We start from the raw sequence: 16235 nt of genomic DNA on the forward strand, positions 1-16235 counted from the left end.
CTGCTGATTTTACCCTTTCGTCGATAAAGTTGTCAGGTTTGCGAATTTATTACAGCTGCGGTGCTTGGTAGAACACCGAACCGTTTCGAGCTCGGCAGTCAGCATATGTAGGTTGTAATTGCTGGTACTTCTGCTAAGCATTCATGTTCTGTGGTTTTTCTAATTTATACCTACAGTTCATTAACTTTTACAGCCCTTGAAATATGTCCACACCACTTCCTGAGAGACCCTTCTCGACAGAAATCAGATAACACTAATTAGCATTCGCCGTTTATGCAAATCAGTGTTTTTAATCCTATTTTTCATACCATTATAGCTTATACCATTACCACGTCACCCACTCCCTCCAAATGTGGAGTGTGCGGTAGGTGAGCATGACAGATATTCTTGGATTAGGATTAGCGAGGAAAACAAATGCCCAGATTTACTGAGGATTTGATCTGTCACAAAGAGGCACAAAGTGGTGTAAAGCAACACAATGGCATTTACTTTCCAGGGCAAAAGGTATTTTATGCTGAAAAGTTGTCCTTTTCTGAGCACAAAAATAGCTTTCAATTAATTGTGTGGGTCTATGCAAATACCTATAGGTTTTGACACAAAGCCCAGTCTACTAAGATTGTCATACAAGGCTTTGAGGCATCAGGATACCCCAGGGGTGATTAGCAGCGCTATACAAATACTGATGGATTGATAGATTGAAAAAGTGTACCCTGAAGCAGGCATTAACATGGGGAAATACTTATGTTTCCCTAAAAACCCACACATTTCCCACCCACATCCCCCTGGCCACCTTGGCCAGAGCCCACGGTATGAACATCATCTCGCATGCAAATGATACTCATCACATACTTTCCCTATATGCTGACCCCACCAACACCAAAGCAAGCTTCCACAGGTGTATGGCCAGCGTTGCCAGTTGGATGCAAAACAACTGCCTCAAACCTCACACAAACAAAACTGAGATAATCATCTTTGGGAACAGCACTTCCCCCTGGGACAACTCCTGGTGGCCAGCAGAACTAGGCCCCTCTCCAACACCTTCAGAACATGTCACGGGGGACCAGCCTACCTCAACCCCAGGCTGAACTACCACCAACCCACCAGACAACTGCAATCTGCCGCCCTCTCCCAAGTTCCTCGGTACTGCCGCATCAGGATAGTTGTACACTCCGTCTCCTACCTGGCCAACAAAATCTGGAAAGCCTCCCCTTCAACCACAGGACCTCCCCAACACTGCAAGAATTAAGAAACGGCCTTAAGACATGTATGTCTGAGTGATGACACTCAGCAGCAGAATAATCCCTAGTGGCTGGATACCCTCACGGGTGATAAACTGCGCTTTAATAATCCTGTTTGATTGATTGTGTGCTGAAGTGTACATCAGCTGCAATGTGTGGAGCTATTTCAAGTTTGTGTAGGCATAGGAATTTGTACAGGAATGTAGGCTTCCAGTGCAAAATAAATGCTAGACAGCACACATACACCTTTGCACCATGGTGCGAGTCTGTGAGTCACACTAGGGTGCCTAATAAAAACACCAGCACCAGGGATAATGACAGCAGCAGACAAATCATAGTAGACATAGCACAACACTATTCCTCCCTTGTGCAACGCAGCACAGAAAATCTGGCTGCTGTGCTTCATTTTGCAATAAATGAGTGCATCTACCCCTCAGTCTTTCATCATTTTGATAATAATATCCGTGCTATTAACGAAATTTAGTCTGCAAGCAACGTTTAGCAGGAATTTTAAAGTACTAATCTTGTTAACCTGTATGCTCTCCATGTTTTATGATAAAAGTCAAGGGGCCATATTATCAAGGAACGGCGATAACATTATTGCCGCTTTAGCAGCAGCAAACTGCCGCTAAAGCGGCGATAGTGGGCTTGATAATATGCCCTTGTGAATTCCCATAAAATCCCAGATTCACACCAGAACATGGACTTCTATTGGAATTCTCAAGGGCATATTATCAAGCCCATTATCGCTGCTTTAGCGGCAGTTTCCTGCCGCTAAAGCGGCGATAATGTTATCGCCGTTCCTTGATAATATGGCCCCAAGTCTTCTACGAGCCTCTGTCACTTGACTCCTCTATTTTATGACCTGCCATGACACATGCTACTTGCTGCACACACAAAAAAAATCTCTCCAAGCAATTGTTGGGTTTCCATATGCTGTAGATTGCTATTTTGACCACAGTGGTTTGCTACTCTTAAAGCTGTTTCTTCTGAGAAAAATAGGGTTCTCTTTCTTAGATTTAGGCTACGGTAATTTCATTTTAGGAGTTCAAGGGACATAATGATGCAAGGTCCCTCTGTGCTAAATAATGATTTTTCCCTAAAGAAAAAGGACTGTCACATGCTAGTGATATACCAATTATTCAATTTGGAGGGATGTGGCAGTGTAGGAATACTTGTGCATATAATTTGTGAATGCACCAAGCTAAAGGAGAACTGGAGCCAAGTGGCATACTTTTGGGTACAATGGAGGACACAAAAACTAGCACCTTCATAGATCAATGAGTTGCTATTGTCCGGCAAGCAATGGATTTTTCTCAAATTTGGGGACAGCACTAACCTCTCTCATTCATGAATGGTATAACAGGCTCTGGAACATCCTGGCACGGGAATATGACACACACCCTCAGGGGTAGAGCGCTTGATTTTTCAGAGGCGTGGTTTCCTTGCTTAGAAATTCTTTGCCATAGACTGCAGAGAGATAACATGTCCAAGAAAGCTGATGCCGCTTCAAACCTTATGTATTAGATATTGCTTTTGTCACACTGAGAAGGGCAGTATTGGAAGTTATTAGACACAGGAATTCCATCATATAATGTAAGATGCTTTGCTGTCAGGTTTGTTCTTTGATTAATATCCATGAAGTTCTGGATAGAGCTTTAGAAGAAAGAGTCGGGTGACGGGTCATCTTGGGAAAAGGAGCGCTAACAGCGGGTATGCCCGCATTATGGGGCATATTAACAAGCCAGGCGATAAAATTATCGCCGCTTTGGCGGCAGAAAACTGCCGCTAAAACTGCGATAATGGGCTTGATAATATGCTCTATGGAATTCCAAGTGAAAACCATGTTAAATGTGAAGGACGTCTAACATGGGCTTCAATTGGAATTCCCTAGATCATATTATCAAGCCCAATATCGCCGCTTTAGCGGCAGTTTTCTGCCGCTAAAGCGGCGATAATTTTATCGCCTGGCTTGTTAATATGCCCCCAAGTTGTTCCTTACATTCTACCATACATGGATACAGATTGACTGAAACATAAAAAGGCATGTACATGCCTCATTGTCCCATAGGGGATGACTTTGCTGCTTTCTCCACATTCATTTTTTTAAAAACGTTTATGTTAAAGCGCGTGGAATGTTGTTCTTTCAAATTCTTCAGTATTTAAGGCTTTTTTATGCTGATTCCTATGCTGGTGTGTGGTCCCTCCACGTCATATTCATCTTCATGTTCTGTATTGCTTCAGGATGAACCTTAGAAATGTCGCTGCCTATCCAAATCTAAAAAAATAAATACAATTTCTTTTAAAGTATTTTTTCTGACAACCTTTTTGCTCCACTCTGCTTTCACTGTAAGATGCTGGTAGCAATACGGCATTTTGACCTGGATGTATCAACAACAGGGAAACGTGTTTTTGAATTTTGAAAATGTTCTCCAATATTGAACAATTTATGGGCATTCTTTTGCGGACGTGTCTTGAGATAGCTGTCTTTCGAATTATGCTAATCCTGAATTGAGGAGTGGGAAGCCATTACTTTTTTTTAATGATTAATGAAATAATACCCTTTTTAAATATTTGTGTTTATTACGAGACTGATAACTATTAATCAAGATGGAAAGGTTTGTTGACAATAGTTGAGCCAGATTTTTGGAACCCTTGGGTTTATCGAGCAGGAAACATATTCTTATAATTCTCACGGTATAATGGTTTTCTGTAATCATATTTATTTATGTCACAACGCTTGTGCACGTCCAAAGCATTCAGTGGAAATGTTGACCAGGAGATAAACAAAATCACTGCCATTCACAACAACTTCAGTCTGCAACCAGATCCGAATGACCTTGCCAAACGCCTCTTATCCTGATCTTATCCAAAGTACCAATGCTACCCAGATGGCCTCTCATCATACCAGAAGAAACTGCTGTCATCGTTATGTCCATTGTGAGAAATTAGGTTATTGTTTGACAGGGGTAAGACACTACTCAAGCAACAGCCACAATCCTTGCCAAGGTTTAACACAAGCCAACCATGAATTAGCCTGTGCTTAACCCTCTGGCAGCTTGGCACAAATCAGTCACGCTTAACTTAGAGGCATTGTTGTATTTGCAAAGCACTTCAACAGTAATAAAGTGAAAACATTGATTCAAGAAAAATCCCGCACCAATCTTGAAGGTTAGGTAAAATGTAATAAATATTGTAAGACAAAAATGAGAAAATCCAATGAAAAAAACCGGAGTAGAAAATGTAGTGCTTATAAGCAAGAAGTACCAATTGTGGTAATCAGGTCAAGGCGGACTGGGTCACACAAAGTAGGCTGACCAGGTTGGAGCGTGAGCTGGATACAGGACTGTGTTCTGTCCAATGTTTAAAGTATGATGTGTTCTTGGTGTCGAGATGTGAATCCTTGCATTGGCCTGGGGGGCATGGGCCTTGAGGAGCTGTCGATGGTAATCAAGATGTATTGTGCTGGGTCTGTACTTGTGAAGCCACCAAACAGAACTGCTTTGATTGGTCCTGCATTGAGATACGTCGGGCTGCGTCGAGGAGTCTGTTATGTCTCTGTAGATCAAAGGAGGAGGCATGCCAACTAGCCATTTGAGTCACTATGGTGGTTCTGGGTTCATGTTTTAGGTTCAGTCTTTCTTCCTCCGGCAGCAGGACAGCAGAGGAGTAGATAATCTGGGCAGTCATGCTTGCAGCAGAGCAACGGGGCAGCAGAGTAGCTGGGCAGTTCCTTTTGCCACATAGCAGCAGGGCAGCAGAACAGTCCTTCCTCTGAGTCTTCCACAGGTCCAGAAGTGATCTGAAGAGTGAGTCTGAGGTTCCTCTTTTTATACCATCGCAAACTGGGTTAGCAAATCTTGCTCACACTTGCAAGCATGCACTGTGGAGCCTCATGTTGTTCCTACGAGGTACGAACAGCAGAATAATTCCGCCACGCAGCGATTTGCAGAATTTGGTAGTGACTCTGTGTTACAAGCATAATACAGAGTTACGCAAATTCCACCAATTCCACAAGCAAAATATAATTTTTGCCTTGCCTAGTTAGGTTCGAGCTTTCGAGACCTCTTGTATATACTTTAGTATATGCTTATATGTTTATGTACTTTGTGGGCTCTGGGAATCAGCCCTAGGACTTGTCTGCTTCTGCTTAGGGACATTTTTTTCTGTTCAACTTCCCCTATTTAACTGTCTTGATAGAAAACGACCAGTAGAGGTTAGTAAAATACCATAATTGCTTTTGGCTTAGGGACTTTCTTTTTTTTCTGGCAACTGCTGTTATTTAACTTTCTTGATAGAAAATGACCAGCAGAGGTCAGTAAAATAACAGAATCCCTTTAGCATTCTCTAGATTCCAGTCCATAGAAATTGTCTTCCATGAGCACCCGTGGACAATAATATTTTTTTCAAATCTTGTATTTTCAGTAAAATGACCACCGAAGGCCCTGACTTTATAGTAAAAACAGAGCTTTGGAAAATACCATTTCCCGGCTGAAAGGCAATTTTTCTCTATATGTATTCTAATACCTGGCATGTCACACAGTTTGGTGCTTACTTTCCCTCCATGTTAAAGAACAGTTGATGTTTCAGCATCCAGGCTAATGTGCTGCATAGCTAAATATATATAAGGTCCCAAAAGTGAGACCAATTGCGTTGCAAATGCTTGTTTTAAATTACAATTCCTCAGAAACTAAATATGACTTTCCTACCTGCTCCCATTTAAAAGCTAACACTTATTGAATGTAATAAGGTAACCCAATGTTATTTTATGTGGGAGGTAGGCTTTGCAACAGTTAAAAACACGTTTGAGAGCTTTTCACTGCCAGGACATGTAAAACTAGTACAGGTCACATTTTAACACACATCCAGCCCTATGGGCTTTTTAAGGCCTACCCCAGAGCGAACTTATATGTATTCAAAAGTAATGTTTGGGCTTGGCAAAATATTTATTTTTCTAAGGTGAATTGGCAATTTAAAACTGCCAACAGGCTGAAATAGCAGGCCTGGGACATGTGTATAAGGCTACTTAAGTGGGTGGCACAATAAGTTACATGTAGCTATTGCCATCTCACTATTGAAGGGATAACTTTCACACACAAGAATATTCACTGAAAAAAACATGCAGTTTTTCCAAATTGTAAATCAAAGAATGTGGTATATGGAATTACTTGTCCGTGCAATAAATTGTACATCGGAAAAACTAACCAAGAAGTGCATCAACACATGAGTCAGCATAAATCTATGATTATAAAAAAAGTCCTAACTTTACCTTTGGTCGCACATTGGTTAGATGAAAACCATCTAGAAACAGATCTTAAATGGGCTGTGTTACCAGTAATTCAGACAGAACATCAAGGTGGAGATCCGAAAACACGCTTAATTCAACAAGAAGCTTTTCTAATTGCCAAGTTTAACACTGCCATTGTAGGGTTGAATTAAATGAGAGAATTACAACAGCTGTAATTCAGCGATCTTGGTCTATTGTGCTCCAAGATGAAGAAATGACATTTTCTATTATGACTACGTCTCCCATAAGCCATTGGGTTGGTCCTTTTGCTTTTCCATCAACCTTTTCCATCAACTTTGGACCAATATGTGGAAAATAAAGTGGCAAATGTGTTAAAATAGAGGCATTCAGTGCTTCCATCCAGTTTGAGTCTTTCACTGCACAATGTGACTGATTTTTTGAGTCACCCCCCATTCTTCCCCATTTTTAAACACAAACCAAAAAAGAAAAAAAAGGAAAAACGCTAATTGCACTGATGATGTTTTTTAAATAAAACTTTATTGTGTCCATTCAATGCAGAGGTCTTTTGTCATCATGTCCTGGTTAAATGCTCAACAGCATTAAAACAAGTTATTCTCCCGACTAGAGAGTGATGCTGAGATTTCAAGTTCAAAAGCACAGCACTGAAGTAGAAAACGGGATATGGTCAGTTTGATTGGACTCTTTTTACTAACGCAACGTGGCACATTTAGACAGTTAACGTGCCATGGTTCATGACAGATGCAGGTTGCGACGTAGACCCCTTATTAACGACGAGTCGGCTTCTGTTTAAAGTCGGTTGTTGTTCTTGACTTTGGAAATACAGTTTTGAGAATGTAGTTTTCTCTTGTTTTTCGTTTCCAGAAAATTAAAATTAAAATGGCAAGGAACGGGAATCATGCGGCGGAAATACGAAAGCTTCTCTTCAGGTTAGATACATGAGAATCATTAACACTTGATATTAGACTAATGGTAGTTTGTGTCCACAGTGTGATTTCTTGTCCTATTTTTAGGTGTTTGAAGGCTTTCAGACTGATAATCAATCTTATTGACGTTGCAAAGTGGAAACTTTATGAAAATTAAGGTAATTTAGAGCGAAAGTGTGCTTTGAGTGTGTGATGATTTAATTATGAGAGTTTAGAAAATAAAAAATCCCTCTCCATTTTTTTGTTTAATGTTTCAGCATTCTAGGGTTCTGGGTACGGAGGAGAAACCCAAAAATTGGATATAAAGGGGTCCGAAACGTGTCGTCATTTCTCCACCAAACGAGTGCTTTTCAAGACAATACTGCGGCTCCTAGAAAATGTATTACTAAAAAGTCTGGTATTTTTCCTGGAAGCCCAGTAGTGGCACCATTAGGTGTTGGTCCATTGAGGGTGAATGGAGACACAGCACAAACTACTTTCTTCCTGTAGCCAATTCCTGAGGAGTCCACACCAGGTTTTCCAGTCGCAGGAGCAGGAGGACACGCCGCAGCGGACAAGACACCAAAAGTTTGTTCGCTCCCTTGGTCCCGGCCCCCGGCCCTGGTTTCAGCCCTGGTTTCTGCTCACCACTGACCTCCCCCCACTGTGGGGGTTGAGTAGCGATGACCGGGCTGAGAGGCTGGGAGGCAGACGGGACAGGCAGACGGCCAGCTGGCATGACTGGAAGTGAGATGCGAGGCTGCGGGGTGCACTGCAGTCCCGAGAAGGCTCCTGCATCTCAGCAGCTCAGCAGTGGTCTGCTGTGGGCTGCTGTGGACTTTTGATCATTTGTCACAGCTTCGACAGTTCGCAGTGGGGATTGTTGGGAAAAGCAGTATCCAGCCCGTGTTTTCACCCCAACGGAGCGAGTCCTCAGTGAGCAGTAAGCAAGTAAAGACGCTGAGATCGTTTGTCTGTTTTTTCCTGCTTTGCCTGCTTTTCTTTCCTCAGCTCTCGCCCCTCGCCCACTGCTCCAGCCCCTAGCCGCTGCTCCAGCAGCTCTAACAGCAGCGTCGCAGGACGAAAGCCTTGCGGTGGGGTTCAAAGCCACGCACCTAAGGGGCAGCGTGTGGTGGCGTTTAGTGAGCAGAGTGGGAGTGAGAAACAGGAGAGCTACAGTAACATTGTGAAGGCGAGGGCGAAGGAGGACGTGCTGCCCAGAGTTGTTCACCCATCCACCCGGATAATTGACCAGCGACCTGCCTGACAACCGACAGCAGGTGGGTGCAAGCAGCGGGGTGCCCTGGCCCCCCCACCTGATCATCTTGCACTCCTTGACCCGACCTTGATCTTGAGCGCTAAGGCCAAAGCTAAGACTGCCAAACACAGTCATGTATGGTCCTTCAAGCACGACTGAGTGGGGGGAAAAAGTGACAGACAGACAAGGCTACTTAAGACAAGAATCTAAAGTAGGCATTCAAGGCACTCAAATTAAGTACTGTTAGCTCTGTTAGTTCAAGCAGCACAAGCAGCACAAGCAGTACAAGCAGCACAAGCAGCATAAGCGGCATAAAGCAGCACAACCCGCAGCAGCCTAATAAAGTCCCCCCCCCCAAAAAACCTTTAAAAAAAAAAGTGTAAGGAAAAACAGCTTGAACAGCTCAAAACAGCCCGAAAAGACCCTACTGAACTAAAAGCATGAGATCAGGGAGCGTGCGTGGGGGACCCAAATCTGCTACTAAAACATGTAACACTAGTAACAACTCAAAAAACACAACGAAACGGAAAAGGAAGCTGAAAATATCTGATGACACAGAGGTCAAGACCACACCGGCAACTCTGGAAGACAGTCCCATAATTGAAATATCACAAGACTCAATGAGGTTAAGTAACCTAACGCCGGTGGCTAAAATGACAAAATACTGCCTATTTCAGCCTAAAATCGACACTGAATTCTGCTGTCTAAAAAATGCAGGCGACACCCTACTTTCATGCCCCATGACACTTATGGGCCTACCAACACCACTCCTGCCCTCCGGCCAAGAGGACAGATGCAAGGAGGAAGGGATTGAATGGTCTACTGCTCAAGGTGGAAAGGGGGAATGGCAAGGGCTGGACAGCTCAACAACAACTCCACATGGCCCTACAGATGCCGTAAGTTGGAACCTTAAGACCCAGAAAAAGAACACACTGAATTGCACTCAGAGGCGTCACAAGCTCCGCCGATATATGGGGGAAAGAAGTCTGAGACCAATGGTGCAAGGGAAGAACGAGCAAATAACATAGAAGCCTCAGGCAACTGCAACCCTGCAAACGCACACACCACTAGGGTTTCAATGCCTAGGCCTACCAACCAACACAAAAATTACGGGGGAAACTGCGTATCATTAGAGTCACTAACCATCTGCGAGTTAGACAATCCAACAGCAAACCCACGGTTGGAAACCAATTCTGACAATCCAGAGTGCAACCTGGCAGTTAATATGGAAGATCTGAAGAGAACCGGGGATTATCCAAAGACCCAAGGGACAAGCTAGGCCCAGAACATGAAGTACGTTTTGCCCTAACACACCTACAACGGGAACCGGCGATGCCCCAATCCAGCGTGCTGGATGAACTAGAAGAATTGGATCAACACTCATACCTATATAAAGACGAGTGGGAGGCACTCCTGGCTGCCTACCGGGGGGACACACAGGAGTGAATCCCTAGAAAATCCAAAGGAGAACGGGAGCAAGGGAATAGCGGAGGGGCAGCACGAGCTGTCCACTAGCACACCTGGGGAATCTGGGGTGCCTGGAGCCAACCAAGGAGGCAAACCAAAAACAGACAATGGCAGCGACACCAGCAGCGAGGCCGGTGAACTCAAAGAGATTGCGCAAGGAACCGAATATGGGGATGCTTGGGCAAGATTGCTCAAAACTGTGCAACTCCTGGTAGAGACCCTGCAATACCAGACTGATAAAATGGATTTGAAATTAACCCTATTAAATACCCTGGCTGTCTACGTGGTATCAATTGATGGCAAGCTGGGAAATCTGAACACAATGCTGCAGAGCAACCAGGATCACACGCCAGCCAATCATCAAACTTGCGGGTGCTGCCCAATCGTGGACAAACTAGCAACCCTCCCAGCAATGCTGACGGACTTATGCGCACAAATTAAAAAGGCATCAAATAACGCCTCCTCACAGTCTACCATTGGGCATACTCTGCTTGGACACTGGGAAGACACAGTAATCCACCAGCCTGTGCATGCCAGCAAGGAGCAAACACCACCTCCAAGTAAACAATCGAAAATGATTACTAAAAATTACAACAGCATACAAATAGCAGCACTCTCTCCTAGCCATAGCCACACACCACAACAGGCACGGGCAGAGGCAGTCAAAGGGGAACTGAAATTAAATGCAAAACAAAGATGTGCGCAAAAACGCCTTCAGCGCAGGAAGGGACAAAGCAACAGTCCGCAGGCACATCGCCAGTGCAACTCGAGGCTAACTGGAGCCAACCCTTCTCAGTCTCACCCAGATGGAAACCCGTATGCAAATCAAATTAAAATCAAAGATGAAGGAGAAAAAGAAATGAAAACCTAAACCACAATGACAAACCAGGACTCCATACATTTCGAGAACCCCCATGTTCGACTCACAAATGACAACATTGCCACGGGGAGGAACACAAATCAGGGGATCCTGGACACCCGCCTCAGCGAATACACAGCTAAAAGGGAAGAAGAGAACGCACAGAACAGCCAGCTTCTAATCACAGACATAATAGCCTCACAGCCAACTGTCAAAAACTTTCTGATACCTCTAAAACAAATTCAAACTAGCCAGCACCCAAAATGCAAGGAAATATAGGCCATACAGAAGGAAACCTAATGGCATCGGGATGCTCTCGAAAAGAGGTCAGCTGGCCCACCTCACAAAATCAAAAAGACGCCCCCAACCGGGCGGGAGCAAGGGAAACAAAGGCGACATGGTTCATACCTGAATACACCTCTGAAGGGAGGCATGACATCTTGAACCGAGGCAACATACTACGGCTAATTTCTCACATAACATCACCGGCAGACATAAAAACGACAGACTTGGAGTCAAAAGAATTTATCAATTGCAGTGATTCAACAGCAGGCGAAAAGACAAGAGCAACATGGACTTCTCCAATAATAGCACATAAAATACTTTCAGAAAGCAGCATCCTAAAGTCCTGGGAATAACCATCGCCCCATACTTCAAACCAGGATATCCAGATCTGTTAAACCCTGCTCCCCTGAGGCGACCAGAGACGGCCGCTCTCAAACCAACTACATCAGTGCTGAGAGGAGCCACAGGGCATTGTAAAATGAGTACGAGGCATCAACCAGGGTAACAAAGAAGCTGTAACGACCCCTTTATACTGCAAACTTGGGAAGAGGACACAAGATGGATCGGGAGAACCATTAACAACATAAAAGACTGACGCGACCCTTGCCCGCTACACACAGCAAATAAAAAGGGGACAGTACGGATATGCTCCTGGAACGGAAATGGCCTGGCCAACAAACTAACTGATCTGGACTTTGTCACCTATGTCAGGGCCTTCGATATTGTGGCACTACAAGAAACATGGGTATTAGACCCCCCCTCATCTTAAAGGTTTCTTACGCTTCTACACAAATGCCATCAGGGGGGCAAAATACGGCCATTTGCAAGGAGGGCTGGGCACATACGTGGCAAATACAATTGTTCATTGTGCTCGCGTCTTAGGCCCCACAATGCAATCATCACTAGCAGTTATTGCGTCCTTCTCGTCAACACCGATAAACAGAAGCGCCACTAACATCATGATAATGAACGTGTATATCCAACTGAAATATAAAACCAAACTAATAAAGCAACTGTGCAATTTTGCGGAAACATGTATAAGAGAGGGACCCACAACTCACTCATCTTAACCAGGGACCTAAACCACAATCTAATGGGCTCTTCCTTGGACGAAGAAGTGCTTCTGCAAAACGCAAGTTGGAATATCCCGCTGCAAGGAAAACCTAAAGAGTGCAAACAAATCAAGATAGGACAAACGGCCTTGGAGGACTTGGAACATCTCAACCTGAAGGCTCTAAATGGCAGATTGCCCAAAGATAACCCCCCTGTAACAACATACAGCTCAACAAAAACAAGTTCAATTGTGGACTACACTTTTGTCTCCCTAGGCCTTTTTCAACAAATTTCGTCTTTCCACCTGGGCAATAAAGGTGATAGTGATCACCATCCTCAAGAAATAGAACTGAGAACAGTCACCCCAACAATTGAACGTTGTTTGGTTGAAAGGCATTCGACAAGTCTGTTGGTTCAAGTGGAATGGTTTAGATTAGGTTTGCATCTCCGGGAAACATCCATTACAATGCAGTCATTACATTGCACTGCTTTTACAAAGCATCTGTTACAACACAACTGCCTTTACATCGCATGTCATTACCACACATGGAATACATGACGTTACAACGCAAACATTTACAACTCATGCCTTTACAATGAAGTTTTTACATTACAAACATCCATTACAATGCATGTTTTTACAACGCATGCCATCACAACGCATTTTTAGAAACTACATTTACAACGCATTCTATTACAATGCATACCATTACAATGCATACCATTACATTGCATATTACTTTTAGGGCAACAGTAGGGTAAGTGTTGGATAGTGTACGGGTAAAATGTACTATTCCCACTCCAGTGAGTGCACAGTAGGGTAAGTGTTGGATAGTGTAGGGGTAAACATTACTATTCCCACTCCAGTGAGTGCAACAGTAGGGTAAGTGTTGGATAGTGTAGGGGTAACAATTACTATTCCTAATCCAGAGAGTGCAACAGTAGGGAAAGTGTTGGATATCAAAGGGGTAAAAATTACTATTCCCACTCCAGTGAGTGCAATAGTAGGGAAAGTGTTGGATAGTGTAGGGGTAAAAATTACTATTCCTACTCCAGAGAGTGCAACAGCAGGGAAAGTGTTGGATAGCAAAGGGGTAAAAATTACTATCCCCACTCAAGAGAGTGCAACAGTAGGGAGCCCCTTTTGGACATTAGCACCAGCAGCACTTTGCCTACTGCACGTCGTCACTTTGCCTGGGCTTACCTTGACTACCGGGAGTACCGGGACCACATGTCCCAGCACCCCAAGCACCAGGAGGCGCCAACATGGTTGCTCTGTGCCTGATGGCGCATAAAAGTGGCCTCAGGCTCCCACAGCACGGGAGCCCCTTTTGGACAGTAGCACCAGCAGCACTTTACCTACTGCACGTTGTCACTTTGCCTGGGCTTACCAGGACTACCGGGACCACATTTCCGAGCACCCCAATCGCCAGGAGGTGCCAACATGGTTCCGCTGTGCCTGGTGGTTCATAAAAGCGGCTGCAGGCTCCCTAGAGCAAGATGCGAGCGGCCGTGCCCAGGCAAAGCCTAGGGCCAAGGGCGGGCCCGTCTGTGCCCGTCCGCGGCTCGACGAGGCTGGGCTCGTCCAGTTCCTTGGTTGATGCCGAAGTTTGCTGCTCAGGTGGCCAATAACGTGCTATTTAAGGTAAGAATATGGGGAAATGTAAAACAACTATCACTACCAATGAGGATCGATGATTAACTAGAATCATTACTAGTTTCCTGACTACCACTATTGGGGCTATTACTAGCGAGATCAAGTCTATGGAGGAGAGACTGGGGGCCACAAAACGGGCATTAGACAATAGTACATTGCCGGAACTGGAGTGCCCTACAGACAGTGACCAATTGAGGACCTTTGACTCACTAATGGGTGCCATGGCACTGAATGGTTTGGAAGCCCCCTCTAAACACAATTAATACCAGTGTTTACCAGCGAGGCTGATTTTGCGATACCTCCCCCCGCCTAAACAGTCAAAGGCATGCGGCAAGCTTAAGAAAGATGCACTGCCACCGGTAACTCGCAAGAAAACATTGGTACCTCCTGTAAGGAAGAGTGCAAGGGCCTTTGAATCAGAAATAGACGCAGGATCGAAAGATAACGAAGTCAAAGGGGACTCACTATCGCACACCCAACTTATTAGTTCCCTTGAAGTAGTAATGAAGTCACTCCTTGAACCGTTTCTAGGTATCCTGGATAGCATCGATATGTCACTAAAAAATGTTATTGACTCAAGCTTATCTAGTCTATCTAGCCTAACTCCTGAGCCAAACACTCTACCTATTTCCAATTCTGACCTACCGCTTACAGCACCATCTTCCCTGGTCACGTCCCTAAGAAATCGCCCTGCCATTGACACTAACATCTCAACCTGCTCCTCCCGGCTTCAGAAAAGCAATTCCCCTAATTTGGCTAGTGGTCAGCCAATTATTTCTGGGCAAAAAGTGACTGGGGAGTGACTGGGGAGCCGCATGGCTTTGCAACTGGAGTTGGCAGCAAGCGGGACTACGTCGCCCAGAGGGCTCTGAGCCTCACACCTGCAGCGCATCACCCACCCGCCACTACAAACAACCTCGCCGCTCCCGCTGGTGCGGGAGCCGCATCGCTTTGCAACTGGAGTTGGCAGCAAGCGGGACTACGTCGCCCAGAGGGCTCTGAGCCTCACACCTGCAGCGCATCACCCACCCGCCACTACAAGGAACCTCGCCGCTCCCGCTGGCGCGGGAGCCGCATCGCTTTGCAACTGGAGTTGGCAGCAAGCGGGACTACGTCGCCCAGAGGGCTCTGAGCCTCACACCTGCAGCGCATCACCCACCCGCCACTACAAGGAACCTCCACTACTTCCGCTGCACGGACGCGCGCGGACGCACGCCGGACGAAGCCCGGACCAAGGGCGGGCCCGTTTGAGCCCGTTAGAGGACGAGTGAGGATGGGACGGGCTACCTCCCTTTCGCCTTCTCCAGTTAGGTTAGTCATACATTATTATCCATTCAAAGAAACAATCAATTAGGACATAAGTATTACCTGACGTATCTGTAGCTGTGTGTAGTGTGTTGCGGGGGCCCAAGCTAAACCAACAAATCTCATGCCCCTACAATGACTGCTGCTACAGACACGGGACGGAAGTCCCTGGCAGGCACTTTAGACCATTTTTTGGTAAGAGTGTCATCCATCTTAGAAAAGGAAATTGACTATACAGAAAAGCGCTTGTCCCTGGGATCACTTACAGACAAACGCTCCTCTTTGGGCTATCTGTCCCATGTACATTCCCCGGCCCATAACACAAATCAGGGCCCAAATAATGTTGTTGTAAGTCCAGTGTTATCTCTTCAGGGAAAAGATAATTCACACGGAAAATCTACCGAATGTATCCCGGAATGTGAAGGATCCAACCTCAGTACCAGACCAAGATTGGGTTATCCAAACCTAAGACAAACTGCTGGCGCGTCTGAGAGTGTTAAGACTAGGTCCGCCACGAACTTAAAGGCAAAAATAGCACCTCCAAGTAGCAGGACGACCACGAAAAGGCAGAGATCCAAACGAAAATGTGGTGAACCACAAAACGGAGGCCAAACTGCAAAGACACGGCGTATCACCCCGGAGGATACCCCCGAAATGTCTCCTTTCCCCTTAGGTATAACCCAAACAAGTGGAAAGGATGGTGCACCAAGATTGTCTTCATTAGCACCACCAAAGGATTTACAAAATGTAGGAGATGATTTCTGGGCAAAGATTGAGTCAATATTTTATAAAACTTGCCAACCTATATACGATAGACTGGATGGTATTGAGAACAGACTGACCTGTCTGGAGTTGGCATATTCGTCAACCCAGACTCGACAGAAAAGTGTTAGAAATTGCCAAGTGTTTGATAAGCCATCTAACATAGTCTCTGCGAAAAGT

This window comes from Triturus cristatus, chromosome 8, assembly GCF_964204655.1.
Source record: "Triturus cristatus chromosome 8, aTriCri1.1, whole genome shotgun sequence".
In the NCBI taxonomy this organism is placed as follows: domain Eukaryota; kingdom Metazoa; phylum Chordata; class Amphibia; order Caudata; family Salamandridae; genus Triturus; species Triturus cristatus.